The 26,290-nt window shown below is 40.2% G+C and overlaps 1 long non-coding RNA gene across 1 annotated transcript in view; it reads right to left on the minus strand.

The window, feature by feature from the left end:
• Positions 1-11,853: 11,853 nt before the first annotated feature.
• The window catches only part of LOC134546638 (uncharacterized), a 51,651-nt gene continuing 37,214 nt past the window's right edge, over positions 11,854-26,290 (minus strand). The window contains exons 2-3 of the long non-coding RNA XR_010079219.1: positions 14,032-14,149; positions 11,854-13,001 (exon numbers count right to left, since the gene is read on the minus strand). This is a non-coding gene — a long non-coding RNA (uncharacterized LOC134546638). The remainder of the gene's footprint in view (positions 13,002-14,031; positions 14,150-26,290) is intronic.

Here is a 26,290-nt window from a genome sequence, read left to right on the forward strand (position 1 = left end):
CTCTTATTGAGTTAAATTAGGGTGAAATGGCATGGAGATGATCCATACACCTGATCCATAGTTGCTTAATCTCAGCAAAACTGTGTTTATCTTGACAAACAGTATTCTTACTTGTCAGGCTAAAGTCAGAAAGCTCCTGGATCTCTCTGTGCCCTTCTCCTGAGTACCAGTTCCTCACAGAAGTATTCATAGATGTGCAGATCTCCTGTACTTTTGGAGGTGAATGCCTCCCAGCTGGCAGCAGGAAAAGGTGTGTGGGGACTCTGCCTGCCTGGAGTGTGAGAGCCTGGCAAAGCAAGGTGGGTGGTTTCTGTTCATGGGGCCAGGGGAGAGAGCTGATGGCTTGTGGTGAGGGGCGTTTTTGACTAAGAGCTTCAGCAGTCCCCAAATGTTGACCTCAGATTTGCCTTTTGTTCCCGTTCTTGATGTCAACCCAGCCGTGGACATCCTTGGATGTGCTTGAACTTGGTTTTGTGAACACTGAGAAGCAGGAGGAGCCTGCTCTGTGTCTGTTCCCATCGACTGAGAAATGCACAGAAGTACTCAGGATGAGATTAGCAGAAGTAGTCACAACTCACTTTAATTCTCTTCCAAGTTAAATCTATTTGCCATAGGCCCCATCAGGCCTGGATTTAGCTCAGTCAGGAGCATTTCTAACAGCCCTGCTCATATGCTACAGACAGAGGATTTCAGCTTAATACAGCCAAAAAGGCTTGCAGGTTGGTTTCTTTTACAAAAACACGCTTTTTATTGACTTAAACGTTCTCCTGCAGCTATGCTGTGCTCCTGTGTGGTCACCTACCTTGTGTCACAGCCCAGACCAGAGCAAATGATGAATAGCAAGCTTGTAAGAGAAACATTCTATTCCCAGGAACATGCCAGAGCTCTTCTCACATCCCTTCTGTGACAGAGTAGTGAAGCAGCTGAAACCTCCAAGACCCAGACCTGTCTCTCGAGGTGTCGTTCTGCATCATCATGTTTTGTCCTGTTTCAAACATCTGTGTCTGTTAATGCAGTAATATATTGGGTTGACATCTGGACTTCTGAAAAGATGTGTCAGACAAAAAATCTTAGGTTGTAAGAAGGAAATACGAAGGTGTATTTGTGACATGTTCTTTCCTGTTTGTTTATGGTTTTGTTTTGATTTTATAATTTTTATACCTTTTGTGTAACTTTTTTTTTCAAAATGTGTGCTGGATTAATTACAGATAAAAACTGAACTGTAATACTAAAATTTCCATCTCTGTTTTCACAAGCCTTTCAGAGACTAACTTGCACAAGAAATGAAAATCCCGAGCTTTGCCCTTTTAAGAGCATGATCCTGCCATACCTAAAATCCACGACAGGAACTAACTCCTTCAGATCTGATTCCTCTGTGCACCCCTCATTTGTGTACAGAAATGTCTGGATCATCTCCTGTCTCCATCCAGATTTAGTACCAGAGTGCTGCTGTGGGACTTCTCGCTGTAACACCAAGCCTTCCTGCACATATTCTGTTCTATTGATTTCAGTGAAATGCCATTATAAGTTACTTTCATTCCTCTGTGTTTAAGACATGTTACTGATGTATTTCTTTGATATTGCTAAAGGAACTCTACACAAAAATCTTTGGCAGTAAGACTGATAGAACCTAATTTATTACTTTGCAGACTGTTTAAAGATAATATTACTTCTCAAAGGACTAGATTTCTTCCAGGCAGCATCTTTTGCCCAGTGATCTTGTTATCCAAACAAGTCTATGGCTTTGAAATGGAAATGGTTTCTTCTGAATAGCCACATTAGGATTTCCATGAGCCATGAAAAATCTGTCCCTCAGTTCTTTATGAGGGAACAGAGTTCAGCATGTTGCATTTCTTGAGTACTGTATTAGCTTCTATATTTTAGGTTTTTTTCTTACTAAAAAGTGAAAAGAAGAGAAACATTTCAACATACACATGAAAGAGGCATAAAATGAATACAGTACAACATAGACAAAAGCTTAATATTATAATCATTTATCTATTTTGACCATTAATTTAAGTGATTTTAAAGAGATAGACAAAAGATCTCTTCTATGCCAGATAAATCTCCATCAGAGGAGGCTAAGATCTTACTCAGGTTATGGTATTAAATATTACAATACTTTCTCATGTTAGCATTTGTTCAGATGTATATTCTTTTCCTTCAGATCTTGTTGGATTTCTTATGCCGTTTTTATAAGACAGCCTTGACTCTGCACTAAACCATGCCACTAACACGTTACTTAATCTAACTGGCACATTGTAAAATTTTACACATGCGCTCATCCAGATAATTACACAATTAATTTTCACTTAGTACAGCCGAAACGGGGATAATGAAATTTCCACTGGTGTACTGTTACGTCCAGGGGTTAGAGGTCAGCTTCCTGTTTGGATAAGGGTGAGTTTAAAGAGGATTTCTGACAGTCTCCTTACTTCAACCGATTCTAAAAACATTGCAATGGAATTTCAATTTACAGCTAAGTTCAATGGAAGGAGCAGATGTTGGGAGTGTGCCACTATCATTCTTAGAGCCCTTTCTATGCAGGTGTAGTCAAAAGTCACTGTTCTTCATCCCACTCTTTATGTGGAGGTAGAGTGAAGCTGACACTTGACATTGATTTCTGCACTGAATTGTAGCTGCTTTGCAGAACTATCCCTAGCCTAAACAAATTTTCCCTGTTGTAATTTCAGCATTTCAAAAGAGCACTTTCAGAAGTCAAGAGCAGGGCTCTTCCCCCTGAGGATGTGCAGTAGGAAAGTAACCACAATAAAACACAACCAGAAAGAACTGAGACAAACTTCCAGATATTTGACAAGACCTGTTCTTTGGCACCAAAGTATATCGTGGCATATAAAGCCAGAAATGATTTGCTATGTCACTGCAAATTCTGTGACCCTAAAATAACAACGGTTATCCATAAAATATGGATTAAGAAGTTTAGATTATTGTGGTAAATGCCTTCACACGGGTGTTTGCTGTCACACACCTTTCCTGTCTATAGATCCCCTCAGCAGATGTGCCCCTATCTGCAGAAGTTTGTTTTCTGTTCCTTACCCTTCCCAGACCTTATCTGGGGGTCATGCTGGGCAGGTGATGGACTCCCCAAACACCAACTCCTCCAGGTAAGCAATGGCCCGAGGCAGAAGGGAGTGCAAAGGCAAGCTCAGCCTTTGGACCAGGCTGTCCTGGATTTGCACTGATGCACAGGACTGACCTGGCTTGCAAAAAGAGCAATGTTAGGAGGTACTGCAGCTCAGAGCCATATGGACACAGCTTTTGCTCTCTCCAGGTTCCCACAGCACACTGTCAGAGGCAGGAGGCTGGTCAGAGATGGGTAAACTCACCCCGCCTCAGTGCCAACCCTAAGTCAAGTCCTTCCATCTCAGAGCCAAATTAGTATAATTCTAACATTTCTATCAATGTTATGGGCTACAGGATTAGGTCCTAAGGGCAGAACACGCTGTCAGCTGTGTATGTGTAATATATCAGAGCACATCTCTTGCAAACAGCAACTTCTGGTGATGTGTATATCCGTAGCCTGGGCCTTGATCACAGGCTGGAGTTACACCATCCTTTAATAAGCAGAAGAAAATAATTACTTGCAGAAGAGACAGATGTTTACACAGTCATTGATTTTGTGCATTTCCTCTTTCTTTTTCTATCCAGCAGGTTTTACACCATGCAGTTCAGAAAGCACTAGCACTGCTTATGGTCTGCCGTGCTTCTTCATTCTCTCCTTTTCTTCTCTTTTAATATCTCTCAAGTTTTCCTTGGGTGTTTTTGACACTCATTTAGTAGTCATGTTTTATTCAGAACTTCGTTTCATGCTGTTTCCCTCTATTTCAGTCTCTTTGATGCCTTAAACCTATTTCACATGTTTTTAAGGCTTCAAAGTGTCTTAAATTATATGGTCTCCTTCCTCAAGTATCTAAAGATGTAACTAATAAAATCCCCCTCTGTAGACCACACCTTATGCTATCAGTGCTTAGAGACCAGCTTCAGACACCTGGAGCTACAGATGGGTGCACTATACAACCCTGACCATCAGACATGTCTACACGTTAATAAAGGAAGATGGAAACCCTCCAACTCAGACATTTTAAAAGAATAAAAATTCAGTTTTACTGATCTATTGGGAAAAAAGAGAAGTGAACTGAGTTTACTAAAGATCCATAGACAGTCCTTGCATCTCCTTTCAGCATCAAGGGTTACCATGACAGCAAAGGTCATGTATGTTTTATAAAAGGAAGGAGATGATGTACTGCACTACAGACATTGCTCTTTGTTGTTAGTCCTGTCTCAGAATGCACAGCTCCAATCCCTATGTCTGACATCAGTTGGGTGATCAAGTATATAGATATTCACCTCCAAACAAATACAAGCAATGCTTTCATTAATAAGTTTGATATTATTAATCTTGATTGTGTTGTTAACTTGGGAAATATTAATTGTATTTCTCGGCTAGTGATTGAACATAAAAGATACAACACCAATAAAAAATTTGTGCATTAAGAAAGATTACAAAAAAATCCTTTTTCATTTTCAAATTAGGCCACCTTTGTTCCAACAGGGAACCATTCTGAAGAAAAACCATTGTGTTTGCTCTACCGATTTTAATAGGCTTTTTCTAAAGCTGCAAGCATTAGAAATGCTGCTATATTTCAAGAAAGCTGGTAATATCAAAATAAAATTATATGATACAATTATCAGTCTCTGTCATAGAAAGTAACATCATTAAATGCACTGTATAATAATAGTAGTAATTTAGTAACAAGTAATATCATAGTGATGTAGCATATACAGCCTTCCAATCATCTTCATTTTTTTCCCTAGTGAACAGCACTGCAATCCCCTCTCTGCAGGCAGGGATGCCCTTGGAGGGGAGGCAGCCATGGGGAGCCCTGGCACACAGCTGGGGAGGAAGGAAAGCACAGACATCTGTCCTCTGCTCTCTCTGCTCAAGATTATCCTGGCTGACAACGTAACTCACTTTGTGAGTTCCAAGGAACTCAAAAGTACCCTGGATGAAGCCATGAAGCATACTTGGAATGAGGAGTGATCTGAAACACAAATTAGCCCTTCTACACTACACTACACACTCCTCACTCCATGGCCCTCCTTGTGCCCTCCAGAGTGAGAGACTACCCCAGCAGTTCCCAGCATTGGTTTATAAGCTTACTTTTAACAATATTACTGATTTTTTTAGTACTGTCTAGAGCTTACAACTCTTTTCTTAACACACCTCTGAGCTATGATTTGTCAGTGAAGAAACAGAACTTTGGATTTAAGAGCTCTGGAACATGTTAGGACTTTGATTAGCAGGTGAATTTAGATGCAAACCTGGGCTACATGCACAGGATACACATAGGACAACTTATTTCCGTAGTTAGAAGGTATTTCCAAAGCACATATTCTATTATTCTCTGAGTAACCTTAATTTTTTTAGAAATTTTAAGTTTGAAAAACAATATTTTGGTTTGCTCTGTAACATTTTTCTTGCCTCATTGCTCTTTTTGAACTGATGTGACATAGAGGGTCATTTCCATTCCTATTAATTCCTATCATGCCTGTTTAGTCATCTTTTTTGCTTCTCAGGTTTCTGTTCTACAAAACTGACAGTGTATTGCCACGATGACATTCTGCCACAAAGTGTTCTTTAACAGTTGGACTTGATGATCCTTCTGGGACCCTTCCAGCTCAGATTATTCTGTGATTCTGTGATTCAGTAGATACTCAGCATGGGAATCAAAAATCCACCAACCCAGTTTCAAGTACCCCATCAGCAGAGAAAGATAGTCTGGGAGGAGAATGATTTTTTTCTTCTTAGGGCAATTAATTAAAATATGGAAAAAAATTGTCCACTGTAATTTTCTATCAATTAAACTGAGACCTCAAAACTGTGTCCCAGTAGCAGCCTAAACTTAGACTGCTGATTCCTAGTGAGATGTATCCCATTTTTATAGAATCACCTTTTTTTAAACCTTATCTTTTTAGCTTTACTAGCTTCTCCAAGCTCCATGGTTAAAGCAGGTAGGCTCCTTAAAAGTCCCTGCAGAGGTTTTGCCTCCATTCCCACTTCAGCAAATGATCTTTTGTTTAAGGCTGTTACATCCCACACACAGTTTAAAAGGCAGAATGAACTACAGCTTTCCTGACATTCATGCAGCAGGTATCCTGTCCTTCCAAGGATTTCTTTAACATTTCTTGGTTTTGTTGCAGGGAATTCCTATGCACAGCTGCTGCAGTTTAATGGTATCTGTAACAAATTGCTATCTATTTTAACAGGTGCTCCTCCTGTTGCTCTGCTCCTCCAGATTTCATTCATTTTCTGTGTCAGGCATTTAGGAGATGTGCTGATGAAGGTACAGTCTTTTGCCAGGCAGACTATTTAGTGGGGACAAACTGTGTGATCATAATAAAAACAAGTAGTTATCCATTCATTGAGACTACTTCAGTCCCAACAAATTGTCTATGTTTATGTGTCCCTTTTTGGTTAGAAACAAATCTTTCTTGTTTTCCTAACTTGTCCAAACTTTAAGTCTGTTATTTCTGGCATTCTGATGTCTCCTTTTTTTGCTCTCCAGCTTTATTTTTTATTTTGTTTTTTGCTTATTTTTTTTCCAGTGTTCATTTTGGGGTGAGGGGGTTTTTTGTGTTTTTTGTTTGTTTGTTTTGTTTGTTTTGTTGGGATTTTTAAGGGCTTCTGTTCTTTGTCCTTTCTCTCTTTTCTCTCTTCTCCCTTCACTCTTCTCCCCTTTAGTCTGACAGTCCTGGAGCAGGTCTGTGTGTGAAATTCACTAATATCTCACTGATCGCATCAATGTTTTCAGTTTTGTTTCCCTTCCAAGACTTAGAATAAGCTTTAACTTCCTTTTTGATATTTTAGGGAAAGCTACAAGGTAATAAACCCCATGTTCCCCATCTACAGCCATTTATGGACTACAACATGGCATTCAGCCAGTGGCTGTCACAAAAGCGTACAAGAAAGCTGCTTCCATGAGGAGCTGTCAGTGGGATTCTCTTTGCAGGACCACCTTGTCCTCTTCTGGCCCTTGATAAATGGATGTGGAGAATGGAGAAGACTGGGTGTTGCAAAATAAAGTGGGAGAGAAAATGACACACTAGGTGTCCACAAAAGTCTCAGATCCCAGTGCAGAATGGCAATTCTCCCTGCAACTTGAGGAAAAATCGAGGAGGAAAAATTGTTACCATTCCACTTGCACAACCCAGCCCAGTTAAATTATCAATAATTCAAAAGCTTAAAATATACTGGGTAAATTTTATGGTGCTTTCTGACACACAGGTCTCAGGAATGGCCACAACATATTTTTGGTGGTTTTTCTCTCTCTCTTCTAAAACAAATTTTTGACAGGAACAAGATATGAGATCCTTCTGTCCTCCCCGTAAAAGCAAAATTTCCACTAAGCACACCTGAACATCACCCATAGCTTTACCCATATCCTGACAGCTGTCTGCTGCTTGCTGTTTTTATTGGGAGTGTTGGCTGATGGAAGCACTGACCTTCCTGCTGGTCATCCCGTTGGAGTCATGCTGCCATTGGCAGAGGGTGTTGTCCTGGCTGCTGTGGACAGCAAGCTGCTGGACCGCAGACCTGCCTTGCCTGGCTCTGTCTGCAGTCGGGGTCTCTCAGAAGAGATGGAGAACATGCATTGGGCAGTTTGAGGACAGGTGTTGGGGGATCCTTGCCCCCCCACACACGCTCATGTCTGACTGCTGGGGAAGACAGACCTGCTGTTCCTGGTGCTCAGGAAAGCCAGGCAGGCTGACTGGATGGAATGTAGATGTTCAAATAGCAAATATCGCTCATTTTCTCATGAAGGAGCCAAGCATTTGCCAGAAATGCCTCTGCAACTAATGAGCATTTATCCTAACTCTCCCAGCATTACAAATGACTGGAGAAGGGTGATGGAGCAGAGAGGAAGTCCCACAAGTGCGTGCTCTTCTCTCATGACTCTTATCTTCTTCCCAAGACTATTCTTTTGGATAGCGTTGGAGGCAGACTGCTGGCTCAGATGGACCTTTTGTTCAGCTAACTGATGTTCTCAAGAGAAGAGCACAGATAATATCCCCCTGTGGTGAGCACTCTGCTTCTGATATATCGCAATACATTTTTATGCTACTTCTGGGCATAAGCTCTCCATCTAGAGCAGAGACAGATCTAAAAATGGGTTTGCTTTTAAAAAACATCTGTAGCTCCTCTCCTACTACAGAGACAGGACATTGGGGAAAAAATGTTACAAGATTTTCTGAGAACTCATTCTTGAAAGACAGATCTTTTTTTCTAAACCATAACTTAGTTTTCGTATCTAAACTTGGTGAATTGCTGTTTGTCATAAGAATGGTAAATATTTTGAGTCTAAATTAACACCTTTAGCTTTACTTAGTGAGAAAGGCTGCTCATTACTCCCAAGTAATTTATTAACAATATTATTATGTGAACAAAAAACTTTAATGTAATCTGGCATTTATGACTTCCACATAACATCAGTTGCTAAGGTAAGAAAACAACAAAAATACCCCTTTTATTCAGAAAAATCCTTAAACTAATAAGCATGTTCCTAATATTAAAATCAAGTCAGCGATCCTATTGACTTTCATTACATAAAATTTATGACACTTGGATGTAGTTTAATAAGGTCATAAAAATGCCAGTTGTGGTATCTCATAATACTTTTTATAAACTGGTTTTACAGTCTACCCTTTGTTCCAAAGTTCAAAGTGACAATTGAAATGCACAGGTTGCCCAGGGGTTCAGACCTTTTGCTAGAAGTACTGACTGGTGAATACCTTAATTTCTAATATATCTATATTTTTTTCAAAATCTCAGTAATTGTGGGGAACATTCCTTTCCTCCAGATGTGCCAAAGCTGATATTTTTCAATTTAAAGAAAAATATCAATAATTCAGTAAAACGAACACATTTTATTGCTATACACTTTTTTCTTTTTCTTTTTCTTTTTCTATGTGAAATGAAAACTGTGTAACATTTATTCCTAAGCAGGTCAAATTCAAACAATACTTCTAAGTGCTGTTACAATAGTGGCATTATATTGTCCCTTGTCAGCTTTCAATTACTTCATCCACCTAGCTGATCACTGACTTATTTCCTGGCTTAGGTAAATAGGACTTTTGGTGCACTTCCCTTAAGTCATTTCAGAGAAGATAAATTAAATAATGATTGCAATTTAATATTGTGATAGTGCTAAAATATTTCCTTCAAGCTTCAAGTTTGACCACAAGTTTCCAATAATATATTTTTTTCACTTGCTAGCTCAAACCTGAGGTTTTATTAAATTCTACAGCTGCAGTCAGTATTTATGTTTTCATCTAGCAAATTGGACATTTTAAATAATAAAGAGCACAAAGTTATATATATAAACAGATAACACTTGCAATTCATTTAAGGTGGAAACTTTATTTAAAATTAATAAAATTCCACACAATATGGCACAGAGGTCCAAATTCTTAGCTCATTATACTGAAGTAAATCCGGGGAAAATCCATGGACTTCGTTGAGGTTATTCCAGGATCATAGCCAAACACTCAAAACTTTGTCTGGGTATATATTCCTCAGGGATGCCCTGTGTGCACAGGGCCCTCAGTGTGCAGAGGCTGGTCCATATAAGGAAGGATGTTCTGATGCTTCCAAAGAGGGGGGTAAACTTTCTCGACACACTGGGGAATCGAGACATTGGAGGAGACTTTGCAGCGAAGATTTTAGTCTTGCAAGTTCCATGGCTGATCTTCTGCAGGGAAAACTGAGACTGAAGAGGAGGTAAAAGCCTCAAATACAGCTTTAGAGGTTGGCCCTGTGGATAGGCCCAATCTTTGCTTCACTTTGCCCTGGCACTTTGTTGGTTCACCTGATGTTCTCTCTTTAGGAGAGCAAACCAATAAGCAATAAAGTGTATAGTCTGTGTCATTTACAGATAAATGAGGTGTGGAGTTCTTATTTTTCACTTTGCAATCACTTTTAATGTCCTCTGCTATTTATACTGTTTCTGCCCATGTCTACACTGAAGAACATCACTGCGGCTTCATACTAGAGGAGTTCTACACGTGATATGTCTCCAAGTAGAGGAGTTGCTCAAGGGACAAGAATGGACCTGTGCTGAGAAATTCCTCCTATTTTGCTTCAAAGCCTCCTTCAAAACAGATGTTAAGCTCCAATTTTCCAAGAGAGGAATCCCCAAATAGGTATTTCAAGCCAATACCCAAAGAAACACTTCAGCCTGAGTATTTTGGTTAACTAGCTTGGATAGAAAAATATGTTTTGCAGGTAAAGTTCCTAGGGAGACAAATTGCTCTCACTCCTGTTTCTTACAGGAGCTTAGGGGATGATGCTTAAGGAGAAAACGTCATCCTACAGAGATGACACTATGCTGCCTCAGCTGTAGGCTCTCCCCACTCTCAGGAGTCTGCAACATTCATGGACCAGTCAGAGGTGAGTGAGGACCAGTGACAGGACTGCAGCAGCAGACTGAGCAAGGAAAGGAGACAGCTTAGGTGTTCCATTTTCAGATGTTCTTTCCTATGGAAGGATCCATGCTGTAAGAACACACTGAGCACAGGGAGAGTCACCCTGTGGTCTTTGAATTTGAACTCTGCTATTTCTGAAACCCAGAAAATCTACCAGTTTTTTCCAAGAGCCTGTAGGTGATTTTAGAAAGAGTGAATAAATAAATAAATAAAAAGGAAAAAAAATTAAAAAGAAGCATATCCTGGGAAAATAGCACCAATATCTTACAGCTGATCTGATCTCTCCCCTTCCCACTGTCCTTCAGGAAATTCTGACTTTATGTTTATTTTCCTTTCTTTAAGATACTAACATTAAAAACAAAAAGTAAAGGAATCCCAGTTGCAGCCAAGCTCAAGTCTCACAGAAACAGTTCAACAATACATAATGCAAAGGATTCCAGCAGATTTGCAAGTAGGAGGCTAAAATAAGACAGAAGGCTAAAATAAGACAGAAGTAGCAGAGAGAATTCTGGTATTTACATGGATATGGGCCTTCTACTAATGCTGCTGTGGAAGTAGGAACATAAAATAATATTTAGGTGTGTTGAGCCAAGCTCACCCCATAGTAATTATATCCTGTCAAATAGTGGAGCAAATCTTGGAGATATTTGACATGTGAGTATGGAGGCACCATGAATGAAGGATGTCTTCACCAAGCTGACAAAGCTGAAGTTACATCAGGCAGTAGCAAAGAGAGGACCTGGACTTCAGCTCTGTGAGCACAGTCACACCTTGTGTGTGGAAAGTTCAGGTCACCCTCCCTGCCCTCCCCCTCAGAGTTCTTGTGATGGTGGGTGCAGCCCTGGTATCAAGCTCTGAGAATCCTGCCTCATCCCTCTGCTCTGCATGGAGGTCAGGGACACCTGCAGATAAGTGGTAGAGGCAGGGAAGAAGCAAAGACAGTATATTTCCTCTTCGTAAGAAAATAAAATTATTTTTGTGGATAAAGGAGTGGGACCTTTCCTGTTGACATTGAAGAGTTGGGCTGTGTGCCTTGATGGCCAGAACAGATATCCTTACCCCTCCTTCAGGGCACAGGCACCCTTTCAGTTTGTTGGAAATAAAAGCCTGTGGAAAAAAGACTGTGAGAGAAACATGAAAGACAGTTGAACTTCAAGAGAGATTTTCCTCCATTGAACAAACTCCAAGAGGAGTCATGCATGCATAAAATACCTCTCTACTATCATTTCCACTGGCTCCTTTGGGAAGACTCAGCATTTTGCAGCCAAAGACCCATGATCAGCAAAGCATCTGGCCTCCTGACTCCCCATTTGAAGTCTAAATTCCAGCTGAAGTCAGTGGGGAGTTTAAACAGGAGTTGGGAGACTCAATATTTTGCTGAGCATTGGCCGCCAAAATCAGCGCACTGCTTAACTCATAAACTATATTTACAATTATTGCTCATGTTCATCCACAGACGCATTTCAGGTGCTTATAGATGCTTCTAATAGTACACTATAAATCACTCTAAAGAGCTGGGATACAATTTTTAGAGTTCAAATGGGAATAGTTACTAGATGTGAGTGTTTGGAGGATAAGGACCTATTTTCCAGAACAGGTGCTTAAATGAAATGATGAAGTCATTATAGTTGAGCAACTTAGTACAGAGAAAAAACTCACATTATTCTAGTACCTATAAGGCTCTAGTAAAAATGCCTAAATTAAAAATCTGAGAACATATTAGGCAGGAGGATTAGATTTGTCATTTCACTTGGAGAACATTTTGCGGATGTGAGAAAATTACTTCTTTTTGTGTATATATAGAACTTTTTTTTGCCACCTGGAAAAGTTGAGTGGTTTTGACATCACTTCCACTTTTTTTCTGCTTTTGAGTTTGCTTCTTTCCTATGCTGCAGACCTCTTCAGTGGTATGAAAAGCAGGGTTTGCTCTTGAAACAGGCATGTGTTCAGGAAAGTACAAAATGTCTCTCGTAAAGGCAACATAGTGCACTCTTTGTGGTCAAGAGTGTGGGAAACTCCATTCAGTTAATTTTCATGACAGAAGCACTGAACCACATTAACACAGAAGGAAGACGCAGAAAACGTTTAATGGTACTGCAACGCTTTGTTTATTCTCAGCAAAGCCTACACGGCTTCCAAATGAGCCCTCTATGCAACGTGACTACATAAGGTTAACTGCTGGGTACATTAGGCAAAATACTCTCTCTTAGATGCTTGTTTAAGTCATCATTTCTGATCATTTATCAGACTTAATGTGCTACAGCAGACTGCAGGTCACAATGTGTCATTTCCAAAAGAACTTTGACTTCTCCCGTTCCAGGGTCAGGGGCCGGTAATGTTTAGCTGAAATAACTGCATTGCACTTCATAGCTTCCAGTATATCCACCGAGGCTTTGGAGAGCCATTCTTGATAGACCAGGGGGGTTGCTCCAGGTATTTGGGCATTAAAATATAAGGGAATTGCTTAAGCAGAGGGACTCAATTGAGACTGAAGCTGGCTGCAAAAACAAAAAAAATCTCCACTTCATTTATTGGAAAAAGATCATGAGAGGTACAGGAAGGATAATTGTTTTTCCAAACTGATAGTGGGAGTTCTCTCTGGGGAAAAAAACCAAAATCAAGCACACACACCCCTACAGTATGAAGGTTATTTACATGGAATTTAAGAACAATTTGAGAAAGCTTGGGGTACAAATATGAACATGACATGTGAACATCTCCTCAGTTCAAGGTAAAACAATAAGGTTATTTATCTGGTGAATTCTACGGCTAAGTGACTTATTTACAGCAGAAAAAAAAAAGTTAAAAAAAAAAAAAAGTAAAAAAAAAAGTTTCCTTGATGACTTTTGTTATTTCTTTTTAATGTAGAAAATATGTGCATTTTTGAGATGTCTGATTTTTTTAACAGGCTGGGGTCACACAGGTGGGGATTGGACAAGAATAAGATGGAACCAACAAACATTGTCTTTTGTCTCCCATTTCTTTTTATATGCTGGGCTAAATCCTGTTTGCAGCTGTGTTTGTGGCTCCATAGTAGAGTAAGAGGAGTGGCTGTATTAAAAACAGAAATCATAGAACTAACGTGATATGCTCCAAGTACCATGACACACTTTTTCCCTCTGTACCAATCCTGTATTCACATCCTACATGGATGCACAGATATTGTAGGTGAAGATGGAAATACTGTACCTCTTATCTAACCCTTCTCACTATAAGAACCTACTTTCAGCTGCTAATAATTTTGCCAGATTTTCAACCATTCAGAAATGACCATTTTTCTTTCTGGGGATATCTTTTTGGTATCTATTATTATTTGGAAATTTTTCAGCAAAGATATTCTGATGTTTCTAAGTGATTTGGGGACAACACATTACTTTTTGAAGGCTAAAAACGGTTCTTCTGATAATTAATTAACAAGCACTGCATACCAGTGCCTTGGGGAAAAGGCCTGACATTTGCGTTAGGGATATGCCTTTCACTGAATTGTGTGACAAATTGCCTAAATAGTGAAAAGCTTGAAGTACATACTTCTTCAAAGGGTCACTTCTGAGTCCTCCAGAGCCTCTATCTACTTCCACAGAGACAGACAGCATCATCCTAGCTTCTCAGCCATTGAGTCAGTGTCATGGAAGTCTTAAAGAAGTGCCTAAGAAGAAAGGAATGCTCTTATATTTGGGTTTTTATGCAAGCTGGTGTACATTAAAGAAGTCTACTCTACAAAAGTTTTGGAAGTGCAAAAATATTGACTAGCCACCCTAACCCTAGGATGAGAGTCCAGTCAGAAAATAGTACAGAAAACTTAGTTAAAAGCCATTTCATAACATTGTATATTCAGGGGACCAAGGCAAGTTGTTATTTGAGCTTCTTGGAATCTTTTCATCTCCTGAAAATTCCTTTCTTTTCTGTCCCAGAAATATTCTACTGCAACTTCTTACACTGTAGCAATTAAAATAACAGCCATCATGTAATTCTGCAGGTCTAAAAGAATTTTTAGATTAATAAGGAATCTAATTTGTGAGTAACCTAAACCAGCATTTTTGAGAACCATGAAAGAAGCAAACAAGAAACTTCATTGATGTTATTAGGACCATTTGCTTCCTTTTTAAAGAACTCATTACCCTTAAATGGCTACATTTCCAAAGAACATGAGGAGATCCTCTGTGAAGATTTCCTAGATCAGTACTGTGAGAAAAACTGCTTCTCTCTCCCAGGATATTCAGAAATATAAATTATAATTTGCAAAGGTAAAGTTCGAGGAGATAACTGCATTTTAAAAGCAACTTGCATCTAAATGCTTCATTAGTAAATCTGAGTTTTCTGTCTGTGAATGAAAAACTTGGGGAAGAAGGTAATAAATGAATAATAACAAAAAAAAAATCATCTAATTAATCCAGAAAGGAAAGAAAAATCAGACAAAATAAAAAATCCTAGATATCTCCCACCCACGCTCCTTCTTTTCTTCCCCAAAAGTGATAAACAGTACAAGAGAGAGTTGGGTTTTTCTTTTAAATTAAGTATTTTCTATCAGCACAGAAGACCTATTCTTTCTTCAAAGAGGATTCACTCATTGGTAAATTTATCACCTTAGTGTTTGAACAGTTTGTGCACATCATACAGCAAGAACTTGTGAGATTGCTGAGTTACGAGAATCTAAATTCAGTATCCAGAGAGCAAGCAGGAAGAGGCAGGATCAAGGAAAAGAAAAGACAGAAATGAAACAAGTCGGTAAGACATAAATTCTTTCTATCTTTAAAAAATCTTGACATTACTTTTAATACTGATTGCTTTTCATCAGGTAGAAAGAGGCACATGAGACATAGACTTACAGAGAGCTGAAAGAGTTCTTCAGGTTCAAAACAGTCTGAGATGTCTGCAAATGCTAAGAATATTCGCATATTTCTAGTCTCACCAGTGAACACTTGTGTGCCACACGATGTTATCCCAACAGGCTAAGAAAGGGTCATGACATGCCTGCTTGCTCAGTATTGTTTGTTCCTTCCCGATTTCCACACTGAGAAACACAAGAGGAGCTTTATTACAGCTGCATATACAGAGCAGAGGTCTGAGATCTCTCTGCACCCGAGAGGAAACTGAGAGGAGAATAATTTTTTAGCTGGTAATTACACTGACTCTAAAATTCTGTTCCCAAACATTTCAAGGTGTAGAGGAAAAGAGTGTTGCATTATTTCTGTTGCTTTATTAAAATATTATCCCATACTTGCCAGCTGCTAGGACATACTTTGAGAGTTAAAAATGCCATATGAAAATTAAATGAAATAGAAAATCTAGCATAAATCAGTTCCGACCCACATGTTTACATGAGGGACTTTTGTAAAAAATTTTCTCTTCTTTCATTCACAAAAAATGGACATATTCCTTTTTCCTCAAACTTTCAACAACAGGAAAAAAAAGCTACAGTTTGGCAGAAAGCAGGACTGTAAAAGTTCAGCCTTATAGGTGAAAGTTTTGGAAAGTTATGAGCAAATGAAAACAGAGGCTTAGCATGGAAATGCATAGGCATCCTTAATTACAGCTGTTGGTAGCTCTCCAGCTCTATTGCAAACGACATATGTTTTTTCTGCTCAGAGCCCTAATCCTGTTAGTAGATGTGTCAGCATGGAGCCCTGCAGCTGTGGCGTGCTCCCCGGAGCAGGGGGACGTCTCGTGAGCAGAAGAGTCTCCACAGTGTTTCTGCCTCCTCCGTAGATGTCAGCTGTGGATGGCTGCAAACACTGGGAAGTCATAAGAATAGAAATCTGTGAATGGTGCTAATGTCTAATGTGATTAGTGAAATTCCAGTGGTGTTAAAGCAGTCAAAACTGAACATGGAAGCAGCTAATTAATTCCACGGGTTTAGGAACACAGCACTGGCGAGGATTTGGGGTCATATATTACATATACAGTGCATTAATAAAAGATGAAGATTGAATGATACACCACCCAAGCTGTGCAATAATCCCACAAGAAAGTATTATCTGGAGCATCTTGCTGAAATTAGTTTTACTGAGAAAATTGGATTAAAGTCTGAACTATATGTTTACTGGCTATTGTTAAAGTCAGTATGAAATCACTGACAGTTAGAAACTTCCAGTCATGTTTATGGCCGTGTTATTTCCAGAACACATGCAAGAGTCATGCTTTGAAATTATTGCAACATCATTACTGTGGGTCCAGAAGCCCAGTAAACTTGGGGACTCTTGCGGGAAACGATGTGGAGGGGACTGTTGGGCAACCACATCGGATACAACTGAATAAGGTAATCTTTTGGTCCTGATTTACAGGAAACCCCAGCTGTCGTAAAGATTACTCAATCAACTTTTTAACATATTGAAACCAAATGTATGTTAGAAAGCATCTCTAATGCAAAGCTAAGGTCCAAGTCCTGATGGGTCAGTGGAGGAGAAGGCCTGAGCCTGTCTGTGAGAAAGGGAAGAAAGGAAAGGTGGGAGGAGAGCAGCACACAAAGATACACCATCCCTTGTGGGCCCTGTGCCCCTTGGCATGACAAAATGATCCAGAGGGTACACAGGAAAATTTGCTTTCTGTGCTGCTGAAAAGTTATGTGTAGTCAAAAATGGAAAGATGGAAGGCTTTTTCCTATTTCAGCACATGCTGTTGGCTACCAAAGCAGGCAAACCAGCACTTCCTCATTTTTTCCTTTGATAGTACTGAGAAGTAATCTACAAGTTTGAGATTACCAATAATTTGGTTAAAATTTATAGCAGGTGGGTTATTTCGAACTGTGCCTCATTTTTGAGTTTGTACAACACCAACACCTTTAATCTTGTTAGTAGTGACAGACAAAATGTTCCTTTCACTCACTGCAGCCTCTTTACATGGCCAGTCTGGGTTGAACAAACATTAATTAGCTAATAGTTGGATAACACTTTAAAAACCTAAAGTCCTATATAAGTGCTAAAAACTGTTACTGTTTTTGTGAGCCAAACAAGAATTTATTGGGCTACACTGAAAAGAGTTGCTATAATAAAAATGCTAGAAATATAGTTTAAACAAATAATGTGAAGTGTAAATTAAATAGGCTTTAAAAAACCCCAAGCTTTCTTTGTGTACAAACTACCACAAGAGTGACTTGAGTAACATTTTGAAAAAAATAGTGGAGTATAAACTGCATTCTAGTACTCACTCTGCATTTTAAGAATGATTGCTAATAGTCCTAGCAGCAACATAGGAATTGTGTATTTGAAAGATGACTACTGTATAATTGCCAGTGAGTTCTGTATCCAAGCATATGCTAATGATTTTTTTTTTAGAAAGAATATTCTGAGAGCCCCGTGAACTTTTATATAGCATGGTAATGAAACAGAAACACTTCTTCTGGTGCCAAGTTTCTATTAAACCAGTCTTTTGGAAAGAGCAAAAAATTCATCCCACTACAGTAAGAAAGATTTTAATAGAAAGCTTTACAATAGTTCTGGCAAGGGATATTCTGAAATAATGAAAATGTATAGAAAAAGTTCCAACCTTAAACAACAGTGGCAGTTGATTGGCAAAGCTAGATAAAAGTTTTAAAGAGATTTCTATCTGTTTAATAGTCTTCTAGGAAATCTGTTGTATTATAGTTGCTCGTTAAAAGGCCACAGATTTCAGGAATTATTGTTCACTATTGCTATGCAAAGGGACAGTCAGAGTATTCCTCACATCTTCCCTTTTATCTGTAACATCAACAGTTAGCCTGGATCTTTCACATGACTTAATGGGGATTACATTTAGGGAAAAAATTTCTATTGAAACAAAGATAAAATAAAACTGTTTGAAATCCAGAACTTCACATAAGATATTTACCGTCTGAGTATCTTCACAGCTGAAAGTTGTACAACACTGTTTTTCTTCCTCCCACACTAGGAATTTATATTATCCTGTGAGCTGTTTGGATTCAATTTCTCTAGTTTATCTCATTTCTGTTCAAGACTCTGGATCTTACTCACATCTCCAGACTTTTCTCTGTATTTTATCCATGGACTATTTCACGCTGATCATAGAAACCTCCCAAGAGCATTCCAACACACTAAGAAATTCCCTTTGTGAAATCTCCACACTGTGGTTCATCCTGCCCTTCCTGTGATGCTTGCTCAGTATTGTCTTCACAAGGCACAGTCTGAGCCAGAGTGGGGCAGATGCTGATTGTTTTGAGCAATTCTGGGATCAGTTCTGCAACCCTATGTGCTTGCTGGAACTCTAAAATGAGAAGATGACAGGAAACATAGCCACTACAACTGGGACCTCCTTCTCCTCCTTACGTCTCTCTCCTTCATGGCCACAGCACTGAGCTCTCAGACCATCCAGGCATGGACATTTTAGGCTGACACAGTGATTATTTTGGAAATTACATCAAGAGAAGCTTTCAGATGGCAGCCAGCAGGTCCCCAGATTCCCAGGGCATGTGATGTTTTTCTGAAGACCTGGTCCTCATTGGCTTGAAACGTGTCTCTTTCAGCTGGTAACTGCAACCACATGCTTTTGCACACAAAGATTGCAAGAAGTTGTTACTGTCACCTGGGGAAAGTAAGGAGAAGGTAAGAAAGGAAAAATGTAAGAAATGCAAAGCTATTGCATCACATCTGACCTCACTAGTTACTTTTGCAAGTTACTGGTCCAAAGATGAAAAGGAAGTGACTCATATCAGGTTTCTAAAAGGCTAAATAGAAGGCAGATTTTATCACCGTGATCTATAGCAGACTGTACTGAGTGGCCAAGCTGCACTTCAAGTGCTCATCCCGTTGCTGAGGGTCACACCAGAGTCTCAAGATCCCTATGCCAGCTACCTATGGGAAGAAGCCATCTGCACCATTGCAGCACTTGACACAGGTTCTCTTTGAAAAGGTGCTCAGGAAAGTTGCTTACCATGTTTAGAAAAGTGCTCAGGAGGTGTGCAGCCCTGCAAAGGTGATTCATCCAGAAATGCCAAGTACCCAAGGCCCTTTGTGACACCAGAAGCAGGCTCTGTACCACTCTAAAAGCAGGTCACTCCTTTGGTTGCTTTGGCTAAAGATGGAAGCAACAGGATGGATGATGACCTGTGTTTGAAAAGCAAGTGACTAAGTGCTTAAAAGCAAGTTTAGAATTTGTTTTGACAAGAGGTTATTCCAGACCTGTATTTCTGACTTCTTGATACAAAAAATATGTACATCAAAAAGCATATATGCTTTTGGAAGTCTGTTGGGGAGAACATACAATGACTCCATGTGTTCATATTGAAATGCAACTAAAATTAGTGTTTTCTAGCAGTTAAGGTCAACCCTGAACTCTCACACCTAAGAAATGCTTAGTTCACATTTTAAAATGGGGATTTTAATACTCTGTGGTATTATTCTTACATTTTTATGAATGCATAATTCTTTCTCTGCTGTTGAACATTTCATCAGAGACATTACACTGTGAAACAGCTTAAGCACTTCTACAGTTATCAAGGTTTCTGCTTTAATACGCCTTGTTTTAAGAACACAAAGCACTCAGCTCCTCCTTTTTCTGTCCTTTCTGCACAGCCCCCAAAAATCTTAGAAGAGTTTTTACGCTGTGTGGTTTGGGAAAAACTAATGTGAAGGAGGTTGGAGGCCACCAGGAAACGTTAATAGTTCTCTTCAGTTGTGTTTTCTTTCAACCGTTAGAGCCTAATGAGAGCACTGCTGTGAAATTTTGGATACAGTTTTGACAAGGCTGTGCTGATCCATCAATGAGGCCTCCTTGCTGAAATGAACACCTCCAGTAAGCTTTTAATGGCCTTTGTAAACAAACAGAATAATTCCCACTAACTGCAGAAATGAGTTCCATATTTATTTGTTTTACTTCACAGCTCCTATTAAGTTGATTTAATAAAATTCAGCACATAATGTTTTTTTAAAACAAGCCTTAAATAAACTGAAACTGGGTTCTGAACTCTGCATGGTGCTGCCAGTATTAATGGGTTCAAAAGAGGCCATAATGCTCCAACAGCCCCTGCATGGTGACACTGAGGCTGACACTCCATGAGAAAATTAAGATGGTTTTAGGTTGTCTGATGCCTGACTGAAATGCAGCAATCAGACAGTAGGCACTGGAGGAGCTGATTAGCTGATGTCTCAAGACCTTTGGCTCAGCTAGGTATCCTGCAACTCCCCAGCTCTGTTTGGACCTTCTTCAGTTGACCTCTAGGTTCTTGTCCCTTCTTGCTCCCTGTTTTAGCCCCTCAGTGTCACATTTATGGATGCACAGGCCCCTTATCAGTCCCAGTCTTGTCTTTGCTTACAACAGAAGGTGTGACAAGCTGGTTGCATTTTCAATTAGGATACCAGCATAATTTCTGGGGGCAGTAGATATTCTCAAGGGAAGCTTGTGACCTTCCTCATTCCTTAGATCTCTTCCAAGGGAGAGAAGAAATGTGAAGATGGTAACCCAACTATTCACAGTGAAAGACGAGGACAATGGGAACAACCCTGTGAATTTCATGTACTCTGAGAAGTCATTCAGGATCCAGAAATAGAGCTGGTGCCAGCTTCGCTGGGTAGGCTTATTGCTGATCTGGGCTTTATACTTTTTATTTGTTTGCTTCTTACTCCTTTTCATGTTGCCAAGCCTGAACCCTTCTTTATACGGACTTAACCAGAGTATCTGGTTAAGATAACCAGAGTATCTGGTTAAGATAGAAGTAGAAGAAGTTATGGAACAAATTGACAAAACACTCAACCAGAAATCATCAAGGCTGGATCATATTTAGATGAAGTCAGAGGTAAAATAGCTGAATTACTAAGGGTTCTATGTAACCTCTTGCCTAAAATTTTACTGGTCCTTGAAGATTGAAATGAAGCATAAGTGATGCTGACTTCTAAGAGGGCTTTGTGAGATGCGGAAGAAATACAGGCCTAGAAGCATCATGGCCATGCCAAGCAACCTGAGATGAAGCATAACAAAAGGCCGAGTTAGAGGAGGACACCTTGCAACATATGAATTCCTGAGGAAGAATTAATAACAATTTTGCCCAATGAAGTTCTGCCTGAAAACAAGTTAGAGTCTTCTGAAAGTGTCAGCAAGCATATGATGATTTTCCTGATGAAATTGTTGTATGTTCAAAAGGTTTTCAGTAAAAAATTTCATAATTTGGAACTTTCAGAGCAATTAAGTGATGTTGTGTAAAAGTAAGGTTGTTTAATGGCTGAATAACTGGTAGGAAATGGCTGAATAACAAGGTAGGAAAAGAAAAGTAAGAGCAAATGTCCAATTCTTTGTAGCTAGGATACTATGGGTTTGTTCTAATGCCCTTGCTCTGTATGGATATATGAGTTATATTATTTTGTTTCTCATCTTCTCACCCCTTCACATTTTTCGAAGAGCAACTAATATATGGCACTACAGCATGAGGAACAGTGAGGATGGACCATTCATAAAACCACTCCCCACATAATGCCTCAGTTCTTATGAGTCAGGGAATGGCTTGGACTGTGGACAATAGGGCTGGCCATGGTTCCAGCTGAGCTTTTGACACTCATTGTTCAGTTATTTTGTCCCCCTTTCCCTCATAAATACCTTGAAAGATACAGAAAATAAATAGCATCCAGATAAAAGAAGCAACAGCCTAATCTTGTCTTGGCCTCCTAGATGCCCATTCCCTCTGCAGAGGGGGTCACCTGCTGAATTGTCTTGCTCAAAGGAAAGCTGTTGGCTATAGAGCAAAGAAAGTCATCAAGACCAGCTTTCAGATGATTACAGCAACTGAATTTCCACCATGTACTGGCTGCTGGCCTCCCTTCACCAACCACTGCTTAGATTTCAGTGAATTTTTTTCTTTTCCTTTTCTCTGCCTGTTCATATTCCCACATTGTAGAACACAATCTTCTGTAGCTAAAACCTGTTTCTCTGTGACCTTTTGAAGAGATGATGTCTAGCAAATCATTCAGTCACATTTATTTTATTTCTTTATTTAAAGACATACTGAAAGCTATTGGACTGCTCTTGATGTGTATTGACAGAGAAACAATGTCACCTGCACATTGAAGCCACTCACAGGGCCAGTACTATGCCATGGTACTCTATCAATCTAGACATCTTAAGGCAATAAATCTTGAGTGTCACAGTGTGAGCCAAATTTTTTTCCTCAGGAAGACTTTAGGAGAATGAAGACATTAAGATTAGGATTAAATGAGAAGGTGAGGACAAAGATTTACTAAGAGCTTCCACACATGGCCTATAAGATATGAGAAGAGGCTTTTAAAGGTATGGTCTTATTGATGCTGGTACATTAAGATTGCTATAGCAGATGAGTCATCAAATATTCATGTCCCCAGCTGACACTACAGCACTGGAAAACTCCCCTGGAATGGGCAGAAAATAACTCTTGTTGGCTTATCTCAGCAAGGTCTGACTTGTGGCCAAGGGGATAAGCCCATCTGGCATGCTGCCTTTTCCCTGAGGCAATGAACAACTGCTTGGACAGTGTGTTCAGCCCTCATGGCTGAATTCCTCCTCTTGCCCACAAGTCATTGGCCAGGAGAGAAGCCAGCACTACCTTCTGCCTGAGGTGCAGGGAGAAGACTGGGAAGCACGTCTCGCAGAAGGGGCAGCTCCAGCCACTGTGCCCAAATGCTGACCTGTCCAACTGTTCCCATGGCAATGTGTGGCCATGTGACTAGGTCAGCAACAGCTAAACTGTGGTAATATGCTGAGTTTCTCTCAGGGAGCTCTACAAATTATGGCAAAAATGGCTTTGTGGTGCTGGCAAGGCCTAGAGTATAACACATGTGTTACCCATACACAGGGAGACAGATGAGCTCTTGGTGAAGAACTGAGGCAGAGGGATAATGTGTTTTTTTGTCACTTCCACTGGGTTTCTCAGTTATACTTAAGCAAGCTTCTTCATTGTTCCCACTGTAAAATAAAAGTAATAATACCAGGCTGCCTCACAGAAAAAAAAATCTGGTATTTTTTAACTGCTGAAAACCCCGTTATAAAAATACTGCAGAAAGGCAAGCCATGAATAACAGCTGACTCTGGTTCAACACCTACAGATGTGCCTTAATTTGTGCATGATGGGACCTGAAAGAGAGGTGGCAGATACCCATGATGATCACTGGCCAATGCCAGCACCAGGGAGAAGGATCATAGTGTCAAAGAGGGTGCTGCAGCCACCTAGGAGCTCAGGACACCCAGGAAGCTTTCTCAATTGAATTTTAAGAGGCAATTCTCATCCTGCTTACTTTAGGCTTATGTACGGTTTATTTATATACTCCTGTCCTTCCACAGACTGCCCTGTGATTCTGATTTTCTGACCCATGCCAGAAACCCCCTCCTCCTTCACCTCAGAAAGGCATTGAAGCCTTTCCTCAAAGTGAGCAGGGTTCAAAGTGCTTTCCTGAGCAGGGATGGTCTTCTAGCCAAAGCAGATTCATGTACTGGGGCCAGGATGCCGCCTTTCTCAAGGGTGACGGTCACAAAGAGGCGTTTCAGGGCTTGAAGGGAAGATTTACGAGCACGGTTCTGAAAAGGGAGCACAGGCAGTTCACTGCAGGCTCCACAAAAAGCCAGCCCCACTTGTGTTTAAACTGGACTGCTCAAAATGAAGGCATTGTGCATGCCGCCAGTAAACAAAGAAAGAGATATCTGGAAGTGATAAAGCTCAGATTGATAAAAACTTCCCTTCTTCTAGATGGAGGCCACACATACTCTAAATAAAATGTGCCACTTAGGAGATGATTTGTGTTGATAAACCTCGAGTACGTTGTTTTTCCAAATGTTCTCTCCCAGTTGGGAATTTCACACTTGGGCAGGCTCCAGCCGTGGCCTCATGAGGTGCCAGGCTCCTTCCCTGACCTGACCTGCTGTTGTTTATACTGCTGTTTACACATTTCCAAACAACCGATGCAAACAGTCTCTAATTACTTTCGCTCATGGCAGCGGCAGTGCGGAGGGTCGGGCAGGCCCTGAAGCACTGCCAGTGTTGTGCAGTTTGTTGACAAAGAGCTCTCCCTGCTGCAGCAGCAGGTCAGAGGGAGGGTTAAGAGATGGCTAAAGGTAGCTGGGGACACAGCCCCTCAAGGCTGGGATCACCCCGTAAACAGCCAAGGGAATAAATAAGCTGGGTAAGAATCAGCTTTCTAGATGCTCTAACCATGAGAGAAATCTTGGAGGCATTGCTGATCTGTCATAGCGCTTGGGTTTGGGGCCATGTATGTGCATTTCTGTGGAGTCAGAGCTGTTTTGAGGAACTTGAATGCAATGCCACACATCCCTCCCCTTTGACACCAGAACTCAAAAGAGTTAAACAGCGGTACACTTTAGATTGTGACACCACTCCATATATTCCCTTCCCAAACACATGATTGGGGAGAATCCGTATGGTCTTTGTGCCCCAGACATTTTTGACTTTAGCAGACAACTCTTACAGTTGTTCTGAAGATGAGGCACAAAGCCTGTAGATTGAGTATTATTTCTGGTTTATTGAAAAATAAATTTTGTTTGAGACCAAGTGGTTTAATTAGTACCTTGGAAAGCTATGTAAACTTGATATAAATTATGAGGGTGTTGCCCTCTCTGATTTACTCTGTTTGAAAACAATGAGGGCCTCCAGACTGCCTAGACTTAAAAATACTAGCATTTGTTTCCATTAAAGCCATATTTTTAAAGCTTGGACAGGGTGTAGGAGTGCTGATTTCCCTTGATTAGCCACAGATATCCCATAAGAAAAATAAAGTTCCTGAAACTTTTTTCCACAGTTTTCATTGAAAAAAACCCACCTTATTGCTTTCCTTCCTGGTCCATCCCCTGATGTAATCAATAACAGTACTGCAACACAGAATTATGGATCTGAAAGTTTGTGAAGGGTTGTGAACCTCGAAGGGCAGCCAAAGCACCAAGGGCTTGCATAACATGTAGCTAATTTTCAGACCACTGAAGCCCATAAGTTAGGTCTCCAACTCTCCTCATGAAAGCCAATATATCACACTGGCTGATGAAACTGATTTCACCAGACACTGGGTTTGTAATTATTTACTAATGTGCTTGAGACTGCAAAAGCAAACAAAGGATGGTTCATGAAGGTGTTTCCAGAATACAAAACTATATTGTTTAATGTCAACAAGCACAAACTACAGCCAGAAAATTGGCCACTCCAGCAAAGCTGAAGCATTTTCATGCTGTTTTCATAATCTTTGAGAGAAACATCACACATGGCCTGCTCTCTATGCCAGACACTGCTATACAAGAATCAGAGAAATAACGAGTCTATTAGTCTGGGATGGCCAGCATTATAGTATTTACTTGGGAAGGAGGTGAGGAGACCAACCCAGACTATTTAATATCCCAGACCCTGAGCCAAGCTGCCTGTTGGACAGGTTCACCTTGGCATAAGATAATGCATGCAATGTGTTTTAAAGAAGGTGCAGTATGTAAGCTTTTTATTAAGCAAACTGTACACAGAGCAAAGCCAATGTGTTCACTGCTACTGAAGTACAGGCATGCACAGATGCTGCAGATGTGGCAGCAACCCTGCAGTTACATCAGTTCAAATGAAGAAGAGCTTAACTCTGGTCTACTGGTGATGACAGCTCAGGTGCTGTATTAGCGATGGCAAGGACACCTGGAGAAAGGAGAATGGGCTTGGTCTTCAGACCTCACACAGGACAAGCAGGGCAGACAGCTAGAAAAATGGGTTTTGCAGTCTGAATTTGTTAATCCCGTTCCAAGCTGGGATATCCTCTGAAGAAGAACAGAGACATCCCTGCATACATCCCTGCATACATCCCTGCATACATCCCACACCGGTGTATCTGCTTCCCTTTTGACGGGCTCCCAGCCTGCCATG

Source organism: Prinia subflava, chromosome 2, assembly GCF_021018805.1.
Source record: "Prinia subflava isolate CZ2003 ecotype Zambia chromosome 2, Cam_Psub_1.2, whole genome shotgun sequence".
Taxonomy (NCBI): Eukaryota; Metazoa; Chordata; class Aves; order Passeriformes; family Cisticolidae; genus Prinia; species Prinia subflava.